Raw genomic sequence first — 16,206 nt, 5'->3', positions numbered from 1 at the left:
AGATGAAAGATCTCTCTATCTCCCCTTATCTGTTTGGAAATCTGCCTTTTAAATAAAAAAAAGCAGATCTAAAAACAAACAGAAAACAGAAAAAGCTGACATTATCTACAATTGTACAACAATAGGAAAGCTTTACTCATTGGTATCTACGTTGGTATCCTACGTTAAACCAAAACCTACAATGCCAGCATCCCATCGACACTGGTTTGAGTCCCAGCTGCTCTACTTCTGATCCAGTTCCTTCCTAATTTGTCCCAGAAAGCAGCAGGGGATGCCACCTGCCACTGCACCGACTTAAGATGAAGCTCCTGGCTTTGGCCTACACTAGCCCTGGCCATTTTGGCCATTTGGGAAATGAAACAGTGGATGGAAGACATCTGTCTTTGCCTTTGTCTCCTTCACTCTGTCTTTCAAAAAAATAAAAGTGATAAAAAAAAAACTTACACATTGTAAATCTTTTTAAATAAGATCAGAAAACAGAGAGCAGTTGTTGACTACTTACTCAAAATGACACCAAGAATTCAACAAAGAAGTACATTTTACATTGACAAAGTATGAATAAGTGGTAAGCTTACAGCTATAAATGGACTTATATATAAGAAAAATGAAAGTTAACATTCAGCCCGAGATTTAAGAAGTGTCTAAAGTGACTAAAAAAATCACAAAAAGAAACTGAGGGAGACAAGCAGAGTAGTAAAACCAAGAGCTCTAAATGTGGAGCTGAACAAGCACTGAATCTGGTTTCTTACTTGCCAATGGAGGGATTATTATTTAGTCTTTCTTCGACTCAGGGCTCTTAAGAGGAATACAGGCATTATTAAGAGAATCTACTCTTTTGAGTTGTTGCAAACAGAGGAGATAATGCGGATTAACAGCTAAAGACAGGACCTGGTTGACTGTGGTAAACCCTGAACTAAGCATTAGACGTTACTATTTATTAAAAAAAAAAAAAAGTATCTACAGTTCACAAATTCAACTGCTACTTGTTGCTTAAAGAAAGAAAACAAATGGAACAATCTCTAAGAGATATGTAAACACTTTGGCATAGAGGTTATGGTGCTGCTTGGGATGCTTGCTTCCCACATTGTAGTGCCTGGGTTTGGGCACCAGCTTCTCACTGATGCACACCCTGGGGATGGCAAGTGTTGGCTCAAGAAGGCAAGCTTCTGCCTACCCACATGGGATTCTGACTGAGTACCCAGATTCTAGCCTGGGGCCAACTAGCTGTTGCAGCCAACTGGCTGAAGACAGAACCGGTGGATGGGAGAACTCTTGTGTCTTTTATTTCTTTGCCTCTCAAACAAATAGCTTTAAAAAGAAAAATAAAAAGATAAATATGAAAATGTATAAGCATGAAAGGGATTTCAGTTTTAATAATTGCAGTTTTAGGAAGCAATGTCAAGAGAAGGAGAGACAGAAAGATCTTTCGTCCATTGGTTCATTCCCCAAATGACCACTATAGCTAGAGCTGAGCTGATCTGAACCTAGGAGCCTATTCTGGGCCTCCCATGAGGTGCAGGGTCCCAAGACATTGGGTCATCCTCCTCTGCTTTCCTAGACCACAAGCAGGGAGCCAGATGGGAAGTGGAGCAGGAAGGAATGACTGGCGCCCACAAGGGATGCTCGCACATGCAGGCAGAGTATTAGTCAATTGAGCCGACATGCTGGCATCTAGAATGTACTTTAAAATTCTAGTATAGAAGATTTTTTTTTTTCAAAAACAAAGATTTAGTTCTTTATTTGAAACTCAAAGTTACAGTGAGGAAGAATCAAAGAGGGAGAGACAGAGTCTTCCATGTGCTGGTTCACTTCCTAAAATGGTTGCAATGGGCAGTACTGGACCAGTCTGAAGACAGGAATCTGGGGCTTCATCTGAATTGCTCATGTGGTTACAGGGGCCCAAGCACTTGCACATTAGCAGGGAGCTGGACAGGAAATAGAACAGCTGGGTCTTAAAGCAGCACCTATGTGGGAGGCTAGCAGAACAGGCAGCAGCTTTACCCATTATGCCACAAAGCCAGTTCCTGGCAGATTTATTAACTCCAGTGAGTCTGCTAGTTTCTAGTAACATGTAGATTCTTAAAATTAAATCAAGAAAAAGCTAGAATATCTGGTGAAATCTAAAACTTCAGAATAAAGTACAAGATTCTCAGAAATTTAGTTCGAAAAGGTATCAACCCAAAGGGTCTTTTGAACTTTCAAAGATAATTACTATTCTATGTAAGATACTGCTAAATAGGGTAAGGGAAAAAAAGCACATTTTATCCCTTATTCTGAAAAAGTAACAAAAGTTTGATATCAAAATAGGACAGACTACAAAAACTGGAAACTGTATAGCAAGTATTTGTGTGAATAAAAACTGAAAAATCCAAAACAAAATACCAACAATTCTATCTTAACAACAATAATATTTCACCATAGTTTGGGATATAGACATTCTGAGAATATAGACAGATGTTACTATTAGCAAATCACTTGTTTAATTAATCATAGTTAGTGATTATTACTTACTGCTTCTTTATTTACTCATGTATCTGAATAATTATTGATAATATATAAAAGCCCCCTAGGAAAAAGGACAACAAACCAGGAAGGTTTGACTCTGGAGAGGTAAGTGAGTTGAAGTGCTGGTGGCAGGCAAAGCCACCCACCTGCAACCCAAGTGGGCACCAGTTTGAGTCCCAGTTGTTCCACTTTCTGTTCAGCCCCTGTTGATTTTCCTGGGAAAGCAGTAGAGGAAGGCCCTAGAAACAGGCCCCTGTACAATGTGAGAGGCTCAGAACAAGCTCCTGGCTCTGGATCAACCCAGGTTTAGCTAACTGAAAGCTGTTGTGGCCACCTGGGGAGTCAATCTCTTCTGTAACTCTGACTTTCAAATAAATTAATTAATTTAAAAAGAAAAATGAAAATTATTTGGAGGACAGGTAAGAGAGACATTTAATAATTTCCACTTTGTATGAGAAACAACTACTCAAAATAATATTTAAAAATTAAATGTATAACTATTTGCCTATTAGAGTCTATTTAATTATCAACTCATGTTGAAGTACGATACTTCTATATTATGAAGGCTGTATATAATAAGCCTAAGAAACATAAAGCACTGAAGGTAAGATAGTATACCACCATTATTATGCCATCTCACTTATTTATAAAGCAAGTAAGCAATTATTACTGTAAAAATAAAAAGGTGATCCTACACCACATACCCACTGATTCGATTTTTTTAAAACATGAGATTTATATATATACGGTTCTCTCGCAGGTGAAGTAAGTGACCCAGAAGAGAAATATTAGGTCAGATTCACCACAACAGCCTTGTAAGCTTCAGATGTATTTAGCCCATTTTATTTCCAGAAGTCCAGGAATAGACAAGTATAATCTTACTAGGTTCTAAGTTTTATTTCCTAGACCAAAACACAGAATCAATAACAATAGTAGGACAGGTAATTATTATAATGTGATTGGGACTGTGTAAATCCATGCATTAACAATATACTAGGTTCTTTCATCCTTTCATAAACATAAAACCCAAATAGGATTTTATAATAAGTTCCTACTAACAAATTATCACAAAGTTAACTGTTTAAAATAGGACATATTTATTTTCTCACAATTTCCATGGGTCAAAATTCTGTATTTAATACACAATGTCACCATGTTTGGCATTCAGGATCTCACCACACTATCATCAAAACTTTGGCTTCGGGAATGCAGTTTCTTCTGGGAATCAGGATCTTCTTCCAAACTCAAGTGCTTGGCAGGTGAATTAATCCCTGGCCGCTCTGGAATGTATGGCACCTTGATTCTCCAAGACCAAAGAAATTCTTATCTCTATGTCAGCCATTAGATAGCTCACCTGGATACACACACTTCACCACAACTGAATCATGAGGTAATTAAAAATCTCAATAGAACTATAACGAGGATGGAGACTGAATCAGTAATTAAATCCCTTCCAACAAAGAAAATCCCACCACGATGGCTTCACTGCTGAATTCTACTAGATGTTTTAAGAACTTGCCCCCAATCTTCCACAAGCTATTCAAAACAACAGAAAAGGAGGCAAACCTTTTAAACTTCTTCCATGAAATCAACATAACTAACCTTAATACCAAAGCCAGATAGAGAAACAACAGAGAAAAAGAAGTACATACTAATATCTCTATTGAACATTGATGTAAAAATCTGCAAAAATATACCAGCCAACAGGATCCAGCAGTACATCAGGCAGATCATTCACCCAGACCAGATGGGATTTATCCCTGGCATGCAGGGATGGTTTGACATATGCACATCAATAAATGTGATACACCACATCAACAAAAGCAAGAATAAAAACCATATGATCGGGCTCAGCACAGTAGCCTAACAGCTGAAGTCCTTGCCTTGCATGCTCTGGGATCCCATATGGGTACTGGTTCTAATCCTGGCATAGAGAAAGATCAATGGAACAGAACAGAAATCACCAGAAGAGAGACCAAACATGTACAGCCATCTAATCTTCATCAAGAGAACAGAAAACAATCCATGGAAAAAAGCTGACCTCTTCAACAAATGCTGTTGGAACTATTAGATAAGCAGCCTGCAAAAGTAAGAAACAAGACCCTCACCTTTCACCATACACAAAAATCAAATCTAAATGGATAAAGGATCTACACCTACACCCATAAGCAGACATTTTTCAAAGGAACAAATCCAAACGGCTACCAGACATATGAACAAATGCTCTAGCTCCTTAACAATAAGGGAAATTCAAATAAGAACCACACTGCAGTTCCATTTAACTCCAGTGAGAATGGCATATATACAGAAAACCACCAACACTTACTGGCAAGGATGTGGGGGGCACGGAACCCTACTCCACTGCTGGGGGGACTTCAGAATGGTGCAGCCACTATGGAAATCAGTACAGGGAATACTCATGCCTAGGTATTCGCTGCCAACACTTGGCTGAGGTAGTTGTTCATTTTGTTCTGTCCTCCATCCTGCTTATGGTACCATGTGTCCTCTGCAGGTTCCAATGTACTGCCATATCCTCCATGCGCACCTGGATATGCTGTCCATTGCTCCATCTAAGCCACTGAGGAGGCCCACCTCTGACACATGCACTCCACTGTCAGTCCATGGAACCTGCAGTTCTCTCCATGGTTGGGTTCTGAGTCCAGTGGTTCAGTTGGAGGGATCCCCAAAGAAACTTCATCTTGTGTGTTGTGATTCTTGTGAGTGCTTGCCAGAACAGGGTCTGGCACAGTCCATTGCCATAATCAGCTCATGTACATGCTGGCAGTTGCAATTGCTGGGTCAATTCTGTCCTCAGACCTGTCTTGTACACAAACCAATGGGAGTTGCAGTCCAGCCCAATCCTGCCCACCATACACTCGGCCCTCATGCAAACCAGGGGCAGTTGTAGCCTAACTGGAGTGACCCGCAATAACCCCTACCAGGTCTGCCCCCTGTCCAGGGTCCTGTGCCAGCCAATAGGGGCATTTAAGCCTAGTTCGACCAGACCAGCCCCACTATCCAGCCTATACACATGCTGGCAGGTGCCAATCTGTCTAGCCATGCCTGCCCCAGTCCTGGTTCTCATGTTCACAAGTCAGAGTGGTAACCCAGAAGGAGGTGCCCAGTTTCCCTCCTGAACCCAATCCCCCTCCCAGATCTTGTATTCTCACGGTGGTTCTGCAGTTTGATTTCACAAAATTTGTGCCCCCCCATGCCAGCATACCAGCTGATGCTGCAGCAAACCTCAACCATCCCACACCCACTCTGGCTTATGTATGTACCAGTAGGAACAGTCGACCCAGCCTGGCTTTCCCCTGATCCTACTCACATGAGGCCAACAGGTACTGTAGCCCTGGCCAACCTGATCTCCCCAGTCCCAGCTCTCACACTTACTGGTGGGAGTGGTGGTGCAGCAGGGGAGTCCCATGCAGCCCCCCTACCATCTTTGTAAAGGCTCAATGTTATATTCTGTATCCTGTTTAAAAAAGCAAGGATATGTGCACTTTATCCTCAGAAAAATTCTTGTCCACATGGCTAATATCAACAGATGGCTAAGCTTCAGTTACCCGGAAAACTAATTTACATGGGTTGACTCTTTTTAAAGCTATGCAGAATATATGCAGCTCTAACCTAAGATTTAAACAGTGTATGTTTAGGTTAGGTGAGAGGTTCAAGATGAGGAATGCTGAAAAAACTGTCAGAGGTTGAGGCCTAAGGGCCTGGCCATGAATGTCACTGCACTGGAGACGGCGCAACGAACTCTGGCGCTATGAGAATTTACTTTTCTGAGTCTAGAAAATTTCACGCTAGAAGATAGTTAAGAGGCAAAACTAAGCAGATGATATTTGAGAGAAAGATAATGGTACCTGCCCGGCTGTGTGGCACAGCAGCAGGTCTCAGAGGCCAAAGCAAAGGTCTTTGTTCTTATGCAGCTATCTCCCCAAAAGTAGTGTCTCACCTAAGCCTCCAAATTTGGTTTATCTGATCTTTTGGATGTTCAAGCGATCAAGAAAAGGAAACTGACTTCGACTTCCCTGTTATGATGTACTCAGGTTTTTCGGATTTCCCTATTGTACTTCTTCCCAAGAAAGAGGTGGTAGAACTATTTTCAGGCAATGTGAGAAATTCAAAGTGAACGGTGATGAGTGATGACAGATGTTCAACTGCTTCAGTTGCCAGCAGGCAGCAGGGATGGTCCCACTCTGACACTCCCTAATGCTCACAGATGTGTGAAGAAAGTAGATTATATCCCCAAAATGTACTGCTTGCTGCCTTTGGACTCGATACTTTCAGAACTGATCCCTTGATAGTCCCTCCCAGAGCTGCCCTTGTGCAGTCTTCTTCATGCACTATGTGGCAGCTCCACCCTTGCCATGGATCTTGGAGTCCTCCAGGGCTTCCTTCCCCCCAGCTGCATCCCTGATGCATCACTGCTCACCTCCATCACTGTGGAAACCTCCTTTATGGTCTTCTGCATGAGAATTTATTCCTCGGCCTCACTTTAACACAGCAGCTCAAGCAGGCCTGTTAAGTGAAACAGAACTTGTCACTCCTTTTACCAAAATCATCTAACAGCTTCCCACTTCAGACAATGGAAAAACCACTAACTTTACAAAGTCTTACAAAGCTTGACAACTGCCCCATCAATTCACATAAAACTCATTTCAGAATTCTAATGAATCTGTTTGAAGTCACCAGTTATGTGGCAATTTTAACACTAGCAATAGAAAACTAATACATGCTCTAATTTTCAAATCTGGGGTGCTCTTCCCACTGCAATAACCCAAATTAAGTCAATCTCCTTCTGTACATCTTGTCTTTTGACAGTGCCTAATAAATCAAGAACAAGGAACAGAATGGGGTCACACAGAATGAATACCTGGGTACAGGTCCCAAGCTCAAAGAAGTCCTATGTGTCCTAGAACCTAGCAGCCAAGTGGGATTCAAGATGAAACTGAATGATGAGCCTGATCATACAGGACCTTAGCCATTAGATAGGTGATGGGAAACTTTTAGGAGATTCTGATATATACAGAATAAAAGCAGGGACTAGTTAATAGTCCCAGTAAGAGATGATGATGCTGGCCCTGGATGTGAGATGAATGTAGTTGTATTTAGATATAGGAACAGTAGGACTGAACAAACCAGATTCCAATCATGTAAGAACCATAGAAGGATGCAGAGGACATGGCTAACTGAGGGTAATTTAAGGAGGATTTACAAAAGGGTATTGGCCATATGTAAGAAATCAAAACCATAAAGGACAGCATAGTCAATAGCCTATAATATTGCAGTGTTATCTACTTCACCAGGCCTGGTAGGAAAAAGTGAAATAAAAGTAATTTCTAGAGTCATGAGGAGAGTCTGACATTTCCAAGGGCAGTGGTTTCTAGTGGCAGGATACTGCCAATCAGAGGGGACCCAGTCTTACTCACTCCTTACTCTGGTCTCATCCTGGAGTTCTCCGTTATCCAAATCTCCTGGAATCCAGAAGACAGAGAGCTCACTGGTGAGGCCCATACCATCAGCCTCATGGGGCACACAACACGTTGTAGAAGGACATAGGATTGGTTGGCAGGGAACTAAAACTATAAGTAGCAGAGACTGTAATGATTCCAATATATTAAAATAAAATGTAGACATGAATTTTCTACATAAATTCCTTAATACTCAATTTCACCAAGGCTACCAATTACAGGCACAGAAATAACTGTCTCTCACTTTCCTAGCTTTTTTTTTTTTTTTTTTTTGGAACATGTACAACAGCTTTTTTTTTTTTTGGCCCAAAAGCAATCAGGAAAGACAGTGATTTAAAAACTCATGAAGACTGGTAATGAATGCTATCTTTAAAGCTCAGTGGAAAATTGTTGGTGAAAGTCTAAAATTTGAGGAAACGTTACTCTATGAAAATTTGATAATATTCACTTTAGACTGAAGAGAATTAAATACAGCCTCATAAGTGAAGGCCGTTTCATGGGGAAAAATACTGAATTACAATCAACTAAAATCAAAGCACACATAATTTATATATCTCCCTGCATGGACACCATTATTTTACCATTGTTTCCAGCTGCTGTCCCTACCCCCACTTTTATTTTTGTTATTAGTCTGGAAGATAATTCAATTTGCATTGTACAGTTCTTCACAGAAATTCTAAATCTTATAAATATGAAAACTATGGACCTGTACCAACTTTAATCAGTTTTTCTGTTTGCTAATTGAGGATTAACTTTCCAGGATATATGCAGAGACTTAGTAGCAACAGTAACAGTGTGCACATTAAAATATGGAAAGTTTCAGGAGCAATTGGAGTTATGGTAATTACTGGGTCTGGTTTGTTTACACAGACAGAAATGAAAAGCATAACCTTTTTGTTCCTGTCCTTTTTTTTCTTAATTTGGAAAAAACTGTGTGCTGCCAAGGGAAAAAAACATACAACAGTTGTTAAATGTCATGGAGGAAATCAGGTGCAACCAATGAGGCTGCAAAATAAAGAGATCAAAATTGTTTATGCTCATGTCTTAACAAGGAATCCTTCCTACTGGAGGCTCTCATGTGTACATTCTGCTCAGATGATTGCCAAACCTGTGACTATACCAAATCACCCACTAGTGTAAACCAGGATCTCCACATACCAATCCCAGTATGGCCCCAACACCATCTCCAATTTCTAGTCCTTCTGTCTGTCTTGCTCTCTGGCCCCAGAGAGCAGAACTAATCGAAGGCAGCAGTGCTTTGGAACGAAGTGGGGCAGGGAGGAGGAGGGGGATTGGTCTCTGGGACACTCCAGGACAGATCAGATCTGTTTTTCTAAGGCTTACTGGATCATAGCTGGAAGCTTCCCCAAGTCACCCAGATTCTTACTTTCATGACTGTAGTTGTTTCCTGTAAAGGCAGCAAACAGGCATGCACAGACCTTTGTACATCTTCCAACAGCTAAAAAAGAATGAAACTACCCAAATGACTACTACTTGATCTCAGTATCTTCCTCCATCTCTTTTACTCCTCTACCATATTACAATGACTTGTTGGGCCATCATCCAGCTAAAAGGGAACTATTGCTTGACGGAAACATCTAAGCCTCAGAACCTGTGAATATATTAACCTTTCGTGATGAAAAAGACATTTCATCATTACAGTTATAGCTCTTGAGGGATTATCCTGGAGAAGGCCCAGTCTACTCACACATGTCCTTAAAAGACCAGAGGTTCTCAACAAAATCCTAGCCAACAGAATTCAAAAACACATCAGACAGATCGTTCATCCAGATCAAGTAGGATTCATCCCTGGAATGCAGGGATGGTTCAACATTCGCAAATCCATAAATGTGATACACCACATCCAAAAACTGAAAAACAAGAATCACATGATAGTATCAATAGATGCAGAAAAAGCTTTCGACAAAATCCAACACCACTTCCTACTAAAAACCCTAACCAAGGTAGGCATAGATGGAAAAATCCACAACATAATTAAAGCCATATATGAAAAACCCAACGCCAGCATCATACTGAATGGAGAAAAACTGGAACCCTTCCCACTGAGATCTGGAACAAGACAGGGATGTCCACTTTCTCCACTACTATTCAACATAGTCCTAGAGGTACTCGCTGAGGCCATAAGACAAGAAAAAGAAATCAGAGGAATCCAAATGGGAAACGAAGAAGTCAAACTCTCACTATACGCAGATGATATGATTCTTTATGTAGAAGAGCCAAGAGACTCAATACAGAGACTGCTAGAACTTGTACGAGAGTTTGGTAGAGTGGCAGGGTACAAAATTAATGAACAAAAATCAACAGCCATAGTGTATGCGAACAGCCCCAAGATGGAAAAAGACTTAACCAGCAAGATACCATTCAAAATAACAGAGAAAAGTATGAAATATCTGGGAATAAATCTAACCAAAAATGTAGGAGACTTATTTGAAGAAAACTACAAACTACTTAAAAAAGAAATTGAACAAGACCTCAAAAGATGGAGTAACATCCCATGCTCCTGGATAGGTAAAATCAATATCATTAAAATGTCTATACTGCCAAAAGCAATATATACATTCAACGCAATCCCAATCAAATTGCCCAAAACATTCTTCATGGAACTGGAAACAATGATCCAAAGGTTCATCTGGAAGCACAAAAAACCACGGATAGCTAGAACCATCCTGAAGAACAGAAAGTTAGCAGGGGGAATCACAGTTCCGGACCTCTGGACATACTATAGGGCAGTGGTTATCAAAACAGCCTGGTACTGGCACAAAGATAGAGAGGAAGATCAATGGAGCAGAATAGAAACACCAGAAGGAAACCCACACAGATACAGCCAAATAATCTTTGACAAAAAGACAAACGACAATCCAGGCAAATGGGAAGGTCTGTTCAATAAATGCTGTTGGGACAACTGGTTGATAGCCTGCAGAAACAAAAAAATAGATCCACATCTCTCACCATACACTAAGATCAGATCTAAATGGATAACAGATCTAAACCTACATCCAGAAACCTTCAAACTTTTGGAAGAAAATGTTGGAAACACACTGGAACACTTAGGGGTAGGCCCTCACTTCCTAAAAAAGACTCCAAATGCAGTAGAAATCGAGACCAAAACAAACAATTGGGACCTCATCAAACTAAGAAGCTTCTGTACAGCTAGAGAAACAATCAACAAAGTAAAAAGGCAACCCACAGAATGGGAGAAGATCTTCGCACACGACATAGGTGATAGAGGGCTGATCTCCAGAATATACAAAGAGCTACAAAACAACCAAAATGTCAAAACAAACAAGCCACTCAAGAAATGGGCACGGGAAATGGGCAAACACTTCACAAAGGAACAAGCCCAAATGGCAAATAAACATATGAAAAAATGCTCAAGTTCCCTGGCAATAAGGGAAATCCAAATTAAAACATCAATGAGGTACCACCTAACACCAGTAAGACTGGCCCACATGAATAAAAGCACCAACAACACTTGTTGGCGAGGTTGCGGGGAAAAGGGAACCCTACTCCACTGCTGGTGGGGCTGCAGGCTGGTACAGCCTCTATGGAAATCAGTATGGAGAATATTCAAACAACTCAAATTCAACATACCGTATGATCCAGCAATAGCACTCCTAGGAATATATCCAGAACACTTGTTTTATGAGAAACCAACATGCACTCCTATGCTCATAGCAGCACAATCAGTAATTGCAAAAACATGGAAGCAACCAAAATGCCCATCAACAGAGGATTGGATAAGAAAGCTATGGTTCATCTACTCCATGGAATACTACTCAGCTATTAAAAAAAACAAAATGCAGTTCTTTGTGGCCAAATGGGCCAAACTGGAAACCATAATGCTAAGGGAAATGAGCCAATCCCAAAAGGTTAAATACCACATGTTTGCCTTCATTTAAGATGATATGATGTTATGTATAACATGTTATGTTTTGAATGTTATATGTTGTGTATAAACTAAGATTGAAGTATAGGTGAGGTGGTCACAGAAGGTGACTGGGAACTCGCATTTACTTTTAACATGTTGGTTACTCATTACTATGTCAATTAATTCCATAATGATGTAAATTTTTGCTGATGGTATGTTGGAGCTTTCAATTGACTGGGATGATACTCTGCTGGCTCTGTCTTCAGACCAGAGAGGGTATACCTAAGAAGCCGTTGGACTTGACTGGACAATAAGATGCTGGACTCTATGTTTGGTATACGCTTGCAATGGGGGAATCTCAACTGAACTTGAGCTGTGGTTATGCAACAAGGTGGAGGAATCCATCATGGTGGGAGGGTTTGGGGAGGGGTGGGGAGAACCCAAGTATCTATGTAATTGTGTCACATAATACAATGTAATTACTGAAGTTAAATAATAAATATATATTAAAAAAAAAAAAAAAAAGACCAGAGGCTTTCTGAGATTTGGTCAGAGAACCAGAGATAATAGTGGCAGCTTGAGAAGATTTCAACTTGCTCTTGGGAGTTTTACAGACAGCAGCAGTAAGGGCAAACACAGGAAAATACAGGCAATCTATTGGAGCTTGAAAAAGCAGGAAAACAGATTCTCCCATGCAGCCTCCAGAAAGGAAGGCAGCTTTACTAACACCTTATTTTTAGTCCAGTGAATCCCATGTCAGACTTCTGACTTACAGAACTGCAAGAGAACACATATAGTTCAAGCCTTCAAGGCCATGGTGATTTGCTCCAGCACCAACAGAAAACCTGTACAGTATTCATCACCTTAAGCTTGGATTAGCACAACAGAAAAATTTCAATCTCTCTAGCCCCTCTGGTAATTTGAGAAAATCTTGTTCCATTAAAGTCTTTATCAATCAGCAGGAAGATATATTAAGATTATGTTTATGTGTATGCATTGTGCTACTCTTGTGAGCGGAAAAATATATTAAGAGCCAAAGTCTATGGTCCCAGATTTGTATTGTTTAGCAAAGGGAGGCATAGATTGTTACATGGGAATAAGCAAAGCTTGACAGTCACAGGACTTGAAAAAGTTCATGCGAAATGGAATTAAGAGGCAATTTGTGTTGTTGGGAGGGCATCTTGAAACCCCTGAATATGAGCAACATGCAAAAAAGTTCATGGAAAAGTGTGTATTAGAAAAAATTATGCATGGATTTTAAAACATACACATCTATGTGTACGCATAGACTTATGGATAGGTTGACATGTGCATTAACAAATATGGATCTATGTTACATACGTATATAAATTTTTGTGTATATTTTCTTTGAATATGTAGATCAGGATGTGTGTGTATACATGTATTTGAACTAAATGGGTTTATACGTAAAATGAGTAGGCTTTATTGACAAGTATTAGGAAAGTATTCAAAGATAAGAGAATGGAAAGGAGCTTGTCATGGATAGGAAGAAAGCCAGACAATATAATGAGCTAGAAGCTAAAGTGTGGGAGACTCATGTGGTTGAATAACAAAGAATAGAGAGGAGTGATGAATGCGCAGGAGGGTTAGGGATGGGTATACACCATGGGTATTATTAAGGCCTTTTCTTGGGAACAATGAGAAGCCTTTGAAGTATTATCATCTTGAGAAACACATGATTGGGTCTAAATTACACTAGAAGTCACACCAGCGGTGTGGTTAATGTACCAAAAAAAGGAAGAACAATGGGGGACATATTTTGCTGATTGTAGTGGTAATTTGGCCTGAAATGGATGCAGGGAAATGGAGAGGAAAGTGTGGATTAAAGAAATAGTCATGAGGGGTGGGGGGGTGAAAGGGGAAATCCCTGGGGCTAAAGAAAAATAAAATCATGAAAAATAAAAATAGAAAATAAAAAAAAATGAAGTCTTTATCAAATATCACTGTATTCATTCTGCTTTCCTGTTAAAGAACATATAAACGGCTCTCCCCAACCCCTACCCTACCAACTAAGCACTTTGGAACACCGGAAGATTTGTGGTGCTCTTCCTGGGTCTGGGAAGCAGGAAAGAGGAAGTTTGTGGTACTCTGATACCATTTTAATAGCAAAAGCTCTGTTTTAATCTGTTCTATGTAGTATGCTTAAAGATGGCTTTCATTTGAGGATATTTGACAGATAGCATCAAATATTAAATTTTCTGCCCAATTTTTAAAGCCTGCAAGCTCAGCTCATTCTACTAATCTAGTCTTTTAATTCCTCTAGTCTCCTAAAAGAACCTTTCACATCATTCAGGTCGATTTAGACATGTTATACTTTACCCCCAGTTATCTGTGAAAGGTCAATTCCAAGATCTACCTATTGGAGAAACCAAAATGTAGGGATGCTCAAACTCCTCATATACAATCAAGAATTTGGGGCCCAGAGCGATGGCCTAGCGGCTAAAGTCCTCGCCTTGAACACTCCGGGATCCCATATGGACGCTGGTTCTAATCCTGGAAGCTCCACTTCCTTTCCAGCTCTCTGCTTGTAGCCTGGGAAAGCAGTTTGAGGACGGCCTAAAGCCTTGGGACCCTGCACCCATGTGGGAGACCCGGAAGAGCTCCTGGCTCCTGGGTTTGGATTGGCGCAGTACCGGCTGCTACAGTCACTTGGGGAGTGAATCATCGGATGGGAGATCTTCCTCTTTGTGTCTCCTCCTCTCTGTATATCTGACATTGCAATAAAAATAAATCTTAAAAAAAAAGAATTTGTATATAACGTTCCCATATATTTCCGCCACTTAAAAATCATCTCTGCATTGCTTACAATATCCAATACACTGCAAATAGTTGTAAAATTATATTGTTTAGTGAATGTCATGTACATGTTCAGTACAATTTTCAAAACTTGTTCATATAAAGAGAACATATCTCATGTATTTCATAGGTATAATACTAAGATAACCATAATGCCCTCCCTTTCTCAACCCTCGCTCTTCCAATGTCTGCAAAAATGATTGTAGTCCATTCTACAGTCACAGCCTTAATGCACCACTAATCATAATGTTCAACAAGTATTAAAAACAAACAAAACTGTGGTGGTACATGAAGATAATCCTCCCCCCTGTGATGCTGGCATATCATCTGGGTGCTGGTTCATTTCCTGGCTGCTCCACTTCCAATCCAGCTCTTTTGCTTAATGGTCTAGGAAAGCAGTGGAGGATGCCCCAGGCCCTTGGGAACCTGCAGCCGCATGGCAGACCTGGAAGAAGCTCCTGGCTCCTGGCTTCAGAACAGCTCAGCTCTGACCGCTATGGCCATCTGCAGAGTAAGCCAGTGGATAGAGGACTTTCTCTACCTCTTCTTATTTCTCTATAAAATCTGCCTTTCAAATAAAAATAACTTTTTAAAAATTTATTTATTTTATGATAGAGTTCCAAAGGGTTAGGGGTTTCCCCTCCTTTGCCTCTTATTACCTTCCCCCGCTGACCACACCACAGGTCCACAGGAGTATAAACAAAAGTTAAAAACAACAATCCAATCACAATGTGTTAGTTTTATTCCTACAGATTTTTTTTGGTATTCCATATTAATCACGAAAAAAAGTTTGTCTTTTTGAGACTGGCTTATTTCACTAAGCGCAATGGTTTCCAGTTGCATCCATTTTGTTGTAAAAGATTTCATCATTTTTTAATGACTGAGTTACATTCTATGTACTTTTTCCAATTAATATTCTTTTTTTAAAGATTTATTTATTTTTATTGGGAAGTCAGATTAACAGAAAGGAGAGACAGAGGAAGATCTTCCATCCACTAATTCACTCTCCAAGTGGCCACAAATGGGTAGAGCTGAGCCAATCTGAAACCAGGAGTCCAGAGCTTCTTGTGGGTCTTCCACAGGGGTACAGTCTGAAGGCTTTAGGCCATTCTCCATTGCTTTCCCAGGCCACAGGCACAGAGCTGGATGGGAAAGTGGGCCGCTGGGATTAGTGCCCGCACCCATGTGGGATCCTGGTGTGTGCAAGGCAAGGACTTTAGCCACTAGGCTACTGCGCCGGGCCCCCAATAAACATTCCTATGCAAAGAACTACTAATATGTTCTTAGAACAATAAAAATAGTTCTGTGGTCACATATATGGAGGATACTACAGATCATATGGTCCCAGCTTAGAAACTCACAGTTTACTAAAGACCCTGAGAAATACTAACCCATTGTTACTAAAGGCATATGTCCCTAACTTTCCTGTGAATATCCTGCTAACATTTTGCAGAACTAATATTTCACCTTCAGGTATATATAAACGTAGTGCATTGAGACAATCACATTGTTTTTCTG

At 40.3% G+C, this 16,206-nt stretch overlaps 1 long non-coding RNA gene across 1 annotated transcript in view; it reads right to left on the bottom strand.

The window, feature by feature from the left end:
* Positions 1-16,206, bottom strand: part of LOC131480540 (uncharacterized) — a 104,729-nt gene that overhangs the window by 80,815 nt on the left and 7,708 nt on the right. Inside the window, exon 2 of the long non-coding RNA XR_009245606.1 lies at positions 6,944-7,029. This is a non-coding gene — a long non-coding RNA (uncharacterized LOC131480540). The remainder of the gene's footprint in view (positions 1-6,943; positions 7,030-16,206) is intronic.

Source organism: Ochotona princeps, chromosome 6 (assembly GCF_030435755.1).
Source record: "Ochotona princeps isolate mOchPri1 chromosome 6, mOchPri1.hap1, whole genome shotgun sequence".
In the NCBI taxonomy this organism is placed as follows: domain Eukaryota; kingdom Metazoa; phylum Chordata; class Mammalia; order Lagomorpha; family Ochotonidae; genus Ochotona; species Ochotona princeps.
This window is presented reverse-complemented; position numbering and strand designations above follow the sequence as displayed.